The following is an 8,893-nucleotide window of genomic DNA, read 5'->3' on the forward strand; positions in this document are numbered from 1 at the left end:
ACACAAGCATTCATATATAGTCAAATAATGAAAAAATAAATAAATAAACACACCAAATCCGGTCGTTGGTACTTGCTGGCTTGTGTAGCCCCTAGCATCCTGGAGCATTTCTGTTGTGTTTTGTACGTGTTTTGAGTTTTTATGCGCTTCTGAGTTTGTACGTGCTTTGGAGTTTGTACGTGTTTTGGAGTTTGTACGTGCTTCAGGGTTCGTACACGATTTGAAGTTTGTATGTGCTTTGTCTGTAGGGGCCACCATAAATATACTTTTATTTATTCACTCCACATAAAATGAAATAAATAAATCATATAATACTATATAACTATTTAAATTTTCAGCTTTTTCCTTTTACAAATTTAAAGTGAAACAACATAAAACACGGCAAACCACAACACAATTAACTATAAATTATAATATGAAAACAAAAAGAAGATGCATATTCTCTGTTATATGGACCTGCATGAATAAACTTTCTGAATCCTTTATCATCCGCAACTGAAAATAGTTGTGGATGGTTACTATTTTTTATTTTATTTTATTTTATTTATTAGCATTCAAATATCTCAATGAATACAGAACAAAGATCTACCACAAAGCAAGAAAGCATGAGACAAGGCTAATCAAAAGGTATTGGCTGAAGCATTTGCTTATTACGCCAATACGGAAGAGGATACTGAACACAATAAATTATATAATGCAGGCAACTATCTGAGAGAAAATTACTGCAGATAAAACTAATTACAGGCTGTTATTTGTGTATAGGTTCTTGCATTGACGGAGTGAGCGATGTATGCTGGGTAATGGCACAGCTAGCGATTGGGTGAATTTATTGCACCGGTTTTATAAACTGTTCTACAATCCTTTTGATATTTGGAAATCTGTCGATCATTCTGCTACAGCTGTAAGATATCTTCTCCAACTCCTCTGAATACATGCAGTCATTTTACCGTCTGCTTTGGCTAATCACGCTCTTACGTATTAAATTAAATTAAATGCCTAATAAAAAAGCTGTTCTTTTTTATTAGGCAAAAACATTTTCGGCAAAAAAACATTATGCAAAAACATTTTCGGTGCTGTTAAGGAATTCACAGCGACTCACTTGTTTATTTTTGAGAAAGTTTATTTTTTTTTATCATATTAGATGAGCGGCAGTGACGTCAACGTACTCGATCGTACCACAGGTAAGTGCGAATCTGAATCTGTAGATTTTTTTAAATTATTTTTCTTATTTAAAACCAAAAAGAAAAACCCGAAACAGTGAGCTCACAAAGCAGTTCCATGGGTTAAGATTAGCAATTTCGTGGAACAGCGAATGACTTAACATTTAATAGCATATATGTTACCACACCACATGTGCTGTAAGTTAGCTAAATTCATTTCTGTTAGCCTATCAAGTTAAGCTTATCATATATCATCATCCAGGGTACAGTGATAGAGAAGTGTGTGCTGACGTTTGCTGTTGTTGCCACTTTGTAAAGTTTGAGGGTTCTAATAAGGGTCAGTGTTGCCAGATTGGGTTGATGCTCAAATTGAAGATAGACGTTATCTATCAATCTAGCTCTCTCTTTATGGCTCTCTCTCTCATTCTGGCTCTCTCTCTCTCTCGATTTTAAACTTAATAACAGCATTACATAATCATTAAATAGCAGACCGATCATCTATGCTGCAAATGAAATACAAATGGACACTAAACAGGGTTTATCTAAATCGTTACAATAGGGTTTAATGTATATATTTATTTATAAGGTGCTTCTGAATTCTGAATACTTTTTTTTTTCTAAACAGGTTCTTCATCAATCAGCCTATTATTGATTGATTCCTTCCTACATCTGCTTTTTGAAAAACTCCTAAAGGCACTTTTAAGAGCCACGTCAGTCTGTTTGTATCTGTTCTTACTGCTGTCCTTATTGGTCTGTCTCTCTGTTTCTATCCGCATTTCTGTCTCTTTAACTCTTCAGCTTTTTTCTTGTTGTCAGTGTGCTGGTTAACCTATAATTTGCCTTTTGTCTGTCTGCTGCCTTTTCTGTCTGTAATTATTCTTTGTTTCAACATGACACGCCCCAAATTCAGGCCCTGTACATTTTGCCAGACTCCCAATCAGGCAAGCAGAAGAACCTGCTATGTCTGCTTCAGAAGTCTGTCCAGCAAAAAGAAGCTAAAAGAAAAAGTAGAATCATTGGATAGCCAGTGGGCACAAGTTGTCTTGAAAAACAGAAATGTTTGCCGGATAATTGATTCTGCCCGTATTGCAGTAAGTAAAAAATTTTTTGTTTCATATATTATCATTAAGTTGTTATAAGATGTTGCTGGCACATTAACACAGCTCATCATATGTGCTTTTGAGAACATGCAACAATATTTTATCTACATTTTGCTAAAGACAAACAATTACTTTAACTGTAATACATCAGTGGTGGCTGTATGTATTCATATCAGTATGAATGTGTAAATGGTCTGTATTTGTATAGCGTTTTACTTAGTCCCTAAGGAACCCAAAGCACTTTACACTACATTCAGTCATCCACTCATTCACACACTGGTGATGGCAGCTACATTGTAGCCACAGCCACCCTGGGGCGCACTGACAGAGGCGAGGCTGCCGGACACTGGCGCCACCAGTAGGCAACGGGTGAAGTGTCTTGCCCAAGGACACAACGACCGAGACTGTCCAAGCCGGGGCTCGAACCGGCAACCTTCCGATTACAAAACGAACTGCCAACTCTTGAGCCACGATCGCTGTGTGTGAATGCTTAAATGGAAACTTCTAAGAAGCTGGTGTGAATATGGGTTAATATTGCATGTTGTATAACGCACTTTTAGTGCTCCACGAGAGTAGGAAAACGCTATATAAGAGTCATTTCGTTTACCATTTAACAACAGGCTGTGTTTGACTAATTTGTGCCAACTATTTTTTTTATTAATTTCAGGTGCAGAAACTTGAGTCTATAGGCTACAAGCCCATTTTATTTATTGGCAAAAAAGACAAGGATTCACATAAGTGGGTAGCAGATGTTATTACCCATTTGGACCCCACTTCTACTACAAGAAATTTCCTGGAGAAGATGCAGAGGGCTTATGAATTTATACTGTCTAAGGGTAAGAGTGAAGTCTGTTGTATACTTTCAGTCCAGTTAATTAATGCTAATTTATATAGCAACTTTTCACAACAAGTCGTCTCAACTTGCTTTCACAATCAGAATACTTCATTAATCTTTAAGCAAATTGTGTAAGTATATTTTAAGGTCATTAAATAACCATTGAAGGATATGTTATCAAAGGCTTCGTTCACACTGCAGGTCTTAATGCTCAATTCAGATTTTTTTGTCTGCTTGTTCACACTACAAATAAAATGTGACAGCAAACGCGCTCTAGTGTGAACGCCCAAAGTGCCTGCATGCGCAAAAGAAGACGTCACACACATTGCGCTCTGTTTAGACCCAGACCAAACAGTATTGTTTGACTGATGGCCCTTATTATAAAGACTTGTTTGAGACTTTGTTTCCCAATTTTGCTTTAAGTTATTTTGTTATTTACATATGGCCTAATAATGATCCTTATTGCTGTTTTAGAGAGGAGCGGTGCTTCAAAGAGTAGTTTCAGATTTCTGTCAGAATCTGCAAATATAATGTTCACGTTTCTCCAACATTGTCTTCCCAACAGTTTAGCTGGATGGCCAGGAAGCGTTCATGATGTCTTCTGTGGTGCTTCTCTGGCGCTGATAATTGGCGTCTGTCTTGTGTCAGTGACGTGGAAGATCGATTTAATGTGACAGGACCGTTCAAACAGCAGTCGCTTTCTAAAATATCAGCTATGTATCGGATTCAGTAACACATACGAACGTGACCCAAATTGGATTTGAAAATATCGGATTTGTGCCGTTCACACTGTCAGACCATGATCGGATATGGGTCGCATAGGGTCAAAAAAATCTGATTTGCTGCGCTTTCGCCTGCAGTGTGAACGTAGCCAAAGTGTAGTTCCTGCTAAATATAAGGCCTTTTTTGAAAAATATTTTTATGAAAGTAAATATGTTTTATAGGAACCTCCACACCAGTGCACCCCAATACCCCTACAGAACAGCAGCTTGTGCAGTCCAAGAATTCCACCAAGGAGCATTGTGCCGACAAACAGACCCACATCAAAGAGCACGCAGAGATCCCCAGTGAAGAACAGGCAGAGACCCTGATCAACAAGCAAGCAGAGAGCCTCGCCAAGGAGCAGCCTGAGATGACCACCCAGGAACATCAATCTTCTAGGCTCCTCGAGGAGCACCCAAAGAGCCTGTCAGACGAGCAGACAGAGACTGTTTTTGTTCTCAATCTTGTTCCTTTATCTCCTTCTTCTGTTCCATGCTCCCAGTCTTTCCAAAAAAAGAAGAGAGACAGAAGCACCTCACAAACAACCTCTCCCACCTCTTCACCACCTTTTAAACCCGCAGACCAGCCATCTCTGCAGTCTCTTCATCCACCTGCTAGCCACGCGATCTCCCAGTCCTTAAGTGAGGGTGGCCAACATGAAAATAAGAAGAGAAAGAGTAAGTATTGCTTTGCATGTTATGTCTTGAGATTTTTAAGTTTCTTACCCAAAAATGATACATATGTTGTCCTAGAGAACTAACAAACCATTGCAAAGTATTATTCACTAGTTATTTAGCTGCATTTTGGTGTACACTATAAAAAGACTATAATTAAATATGGTCAATCCCTTACTTTAGTTAAGAGGTGAAAGAAATCTCCGTCCGTGGATCGGGTTTCCTTCGAGACATGGGCAGCGATAAGCAGAGTTCATCCTTTAACATAAACAACATTAAAATATTCTCATGCATGATCAATGGTTAATCACGGTACCAGCTGGAGTACCGGGAGCAGTTTGGAAAAACAAGAAGACGCGGAGACTGTTCTAGGTGTCATTCCAAACTGACTCAAAGGTTTATTCTCTGTGCAACAGTATATATAGAGGGAAAAGGTTCGTGTGTCAACAGATTCTCAGTTCAAACCGGTACAGACCAAATAAGGGAACGTCTTCCTGCCTTGTGAGCAAAGAAGTATCCTTTGTATAGTTTATCAGTTCAGCTACAATTTATGATCATCCCAGCAAAATGCACTCCTAGACATAGAATACAGAGTTCTTTCATTAGTGAATTCTGAAACGAACCACCTGGCCTTTAACAAGCTCTTTTCTAAGAGATAAGGAAGGGAGGATGGGAGTAAGGAAGTGGTCTCTGTGGTGTTTTCAACCTTGAGGTACCAACCTGTGATTCTTACACATTAATTCTTAGGTTACAGAGAAAGAGAAAAACAACTAGTAAATGAGCCTTATTGAGTAACAGTTTTCCTGTATAATATCACTATAAAACAATATCCTGTAAATGCTAACTGTAGTATCAAAATATCACAACAAGAGGACTTTGTAATTCAACTTGATTGGATTGAGAAAACTAAAACGCACTTTGAGAGAACATTTTAGTTTCTCTCAACAAATAGTGTATGCATTTATATAAACAAGGTCTGGTGGCACTCAATTGCAAAATGAAGGGTGAATTTTTTTTGTTAATTTGTTGGTCCTAAGTGAAACTAAGTTTTTACATAGAATTGATTCACAATTTATGGTATGTACTTTAAAAAAAAACTCAACTGAGGTGGGTTCACTTTTGGACCCCAGAGGACAAATGGAGTATGGCAATCAGGAGGATATTACAGATTTTCACTTCTTGAGTGAAAACTCATATTTGATTTCTTGTGTATACAGAGTCTTATGTTTTTTTTAAATGTAATTTTTCATTTCTTAGGCTGTCGAAGATGTAGTAGGCAGAAGGTGTTCCAGTTTGAAGAAGTCACTGAGAGCAGGATAAATGAGGTAATACTTAAAATGTTTTCATTTGCTTTTCAGTAGACTTTTTACAGTGAGCCTATCTCAAGTTGTTTTCATCCATGCACTACAGCCATGAACTGTGCTACATGGGTAAATTCAAATGTACTTTTGAGATTAGTGAAGGGAAATGATTAATGGAATTACATTAAAAGATTGTATTGTATTTCATGTGTTTGTTCTTAAACAATTCTGCAAAATTAATCACAGACATTGAATACTGCTACATCTTGCTACAAAAACCTACATGGCTAACATAGAAATGACTGTATATGAGGAAGGATCATATTTTTTTCTGTGTAAGCCTATATCCTCAGTTGTTCTTGTTGAATCAGGATCATAGAAAGCACAATTTATAGATCCTGATATATGCTGACCAGCCCTGTCTCACTATAAATAGTAGATAATCATGTGTAGTTTGAAGTGTTTAAATGGACACAATTCAAACAATTCATAATGAGATGATATTGATTATGTCAGTGTATGATGTTACAAGTACGTCAAACTTTCCGAAGAAAAGAACATAGCCAGAGTCAAAAACAGATAGACGCAGTTAACTAAACCTGTGATCAAAATAATTTTTTGTGAATGCCACAATTGGATACATGCTTTTCAAAATCCTATTATTATTATTTTTTATAAACAGAAATGCCTTACATACACATACCTACACATCTATCAAAGTGTGTTTACATGGGTCTGTGTGTGTCTCAGGTGTGCACACTGGATTACACACAAGCTTTATGAAGACACCTATCCATTAACCATGTTATTTAACGATTGCCTCTCTGATTCCTTCTGTCTAGGGGAACACAGAAGTAAAAGTGCGTTGGTTGCCTTGCTCTGTTTGGTAAGAAGCTCTTGATATTTCATTCTCTGAGAATGTTCTGTTTCCATCGATTACCTTTTTGGAGCACAAATGAAAATGGAAAACCAGGTGTTTTGTCACGTCTTACTTCTCGCTTTTTTTCTTATCCTATCTCAATTATTTAATCAATTAAGGATTATTGCAAAGTTTTTTGCCATCTTTGTCGAATCATAAAATAACAAATTTAATAAGAAATATATTTGAAACTGTTCAGAAAACACACGTAGTGTCTCACTTAGATGCAAAAGTACTGGGAATAATTCCAGCTGGACTGTGCTGGGGCCATAAGAGCACTCACATTAATTGTAAGAAATATATAAAAGCTATCAGGATTTTGACAAAGTGGAGAGAATTTGTCCATGTCTTACACAGATTTATGTGTGCCAAAGGATAAATCGCCTAAGCAGTGGAGGGAGTATTCAGATTCTGAACTTTCCAAAGAAGTACTAATATCACACTGTGAAAGCTTTCAGTTGTTTTGCATACTGTATTTCTAGCATTACAATTGTGTGACAGCAATGAATCTCTACAAATTAAAGAGTAAACAACAGCCTTTATAATAATCCAAAAGAAACTAATTATCACATTTGAACAATTTTTATTTTCACTTCACAGAAAGGATATTATGAAATGTTCAACTGAAAAACAATAACTAAGTCTTTCATATGTGTCGAGTGTAACTGTACAGTAGTGTTTTGTTTGTAATCCATCTAAATTACAAATAGTGTAGCAGAAGTTGAAAATATCCATAAAAATGACAATTTGCATTTTGGTACAGTATTTAAGGAAATGTCTTTATCATGTTCCACCTCTGGTGTTAAACATAAAAAGCACGAAGTAATCCCCAACATGATATTTGGTGTTGTTTCTTTCAATAATTATATTTTCCAGTGGGAAAATCTGGGATGACACGTGGGAGCCAGCCAGTGAATTTCAACACCACTTTGCCATGCCAGATGTGCCACCTCCTTCAGCCACTGAGGAAGTCTTCTTATGATGTTGTGATGTTTGTTTTTCCATGTTACAAACAAGTAAGATATAATGTCTGAAAACTGAAGTTGTGTACTGTCTACAAGGAACACTTTCAGAAATATGTGGAACCAAAGGTCCATACATCCAGATGTCACATTGATCTTCTCTGTTCACAGACTGGATATGTTCATTTTCAGCAGTTTGATTGTTTAGAAATGTTAGACAAATATTTATACTTGTTAAAATGCATTGTGTTACGTAAAAAAAGACTTTATCTTATGTTGTTAACTACAATAGTAGTTCTGTGTTCTTAACTTGAATGTTTTTGTACAGCATTTATATTTGCTACATTCTTTAAAAAGTGAGTGTAGGCTGTTATAATTGTTACGGTGAATATGACCCGCAGCTAGTAACTCAATCCATAAAACACATCAGTCTGTTTCCCTTTGTTTCTCATATGAAGTTGTTATTGTAAACAGGTGTTCTGTTTAGTTTAAAGTATGAAGGCTGGTGAAATTGTACTGAGTACTGTCAATGAAAAGTAAAATAAAAAATCAAAGGTCTATTGAGATGTGAGAACTTGTAGTACTGTTTGATGTTGAGACTGAAAGTTTCCATTACTAGTAGTATCAACTTTCATAATTTTCTTAGATGCTCAACATTGACTTGGCCTTGATCCACCTACACTGTTATATAACTTCATTCTCTATGCAAATATTATTTTTTCTGCTTTGCACATATAATGTATACATAGAACACAGAAAATGTCAAATTGCACTACCAGTAATCATTTCAAGTGTGATGTCCCCACAAATAATAAGCATGTTAGATTATGTACACATTTTCAAATTAAAATCAACATTGAATGTGGCTTTGTCCCATTACCACTGACAACATTCTTTTGAGTATTTTAACTACATTGATTATTAGAGGGTTAAGTCAACCCTCTGAGCTCTAACAGCACCTAACCCTGTATATTGGGACTATGTCATTTTTGGCTTTAGAAGATTACTAATAAATATGGGCCGTCATAGGAGAAAGAGCATTAAGCTGTTTCTGTTGAGAGATACGACCTGAACTACTATTTAGGGTTAGGGGCCAGTACAATAGCAAAACTGCTTAAAGAGATTGGAGCCAGAGGACAGGTGCTGCTGCAGGTTATAAGAAAATTAGCTAACACTGCTG

The 8,893-nt window shown here is 36.5% G+C and overlaps 2 long non-coding RNA genes across 3 annotated transcripts; both read left to right on the forward strand.

Moving 5' to 3' along the window:
- The first annotated feature begins 1,156 nt into the window (after positions 1-1,156).
- LOC143414733 (uncharacterized) lies at positions 1,157-4,404 on the forward strand. Of its 2 annotated transcripts, XR_013095429.1 has the most exons (4): positions 1,157-1,181; positions 1,786-2,251; positions 2,928-3,096; positions 4,040-4,404. It is a non-coding gene; the product is annotated as an uncharacterized LOC143414733 (long non-coding RNA). The 2 variants fall into 2 exon arrangements; XR_013095427.1 differs by lacking the exon at positions 1,157-1,181 and having other exon boundaries at positions 1,220-2,251.
- A 24-nt stretch (positions 4,405-4,428) lies between these two features.
- Positions 4,429-8,275, forward strand: LOC143414732 (uncharacterized). Its single transcript, XR_013095426.1, has 4 exons — positions 4,429-4,534; positions 5,789-5,856; positions 6,675-6,718; positions 7,628-8,275. It is a non-coding gene; the product is annotated as an uncharacterized LOC143414732 (long non-coding RNA).
- The last annotated feature ends 618 nt before the right edge of the window (positions 8,276-8,893 follow it).

The sequence above is a fragment of the Maylandia zebra genome, linkage group LG22 (genome assembly GCF_041146795.1).
Source record: "Maylandia zebra isolate NMK-2024a linkage group LG22, Mzebra_GT3a, whole genome shotgun sequence".
NCBI lineage: Eukaryota > Metazoa > Chordata > Actinopteri > Cichliformes > Cichlidae > Maylandia > Maylandia zebra.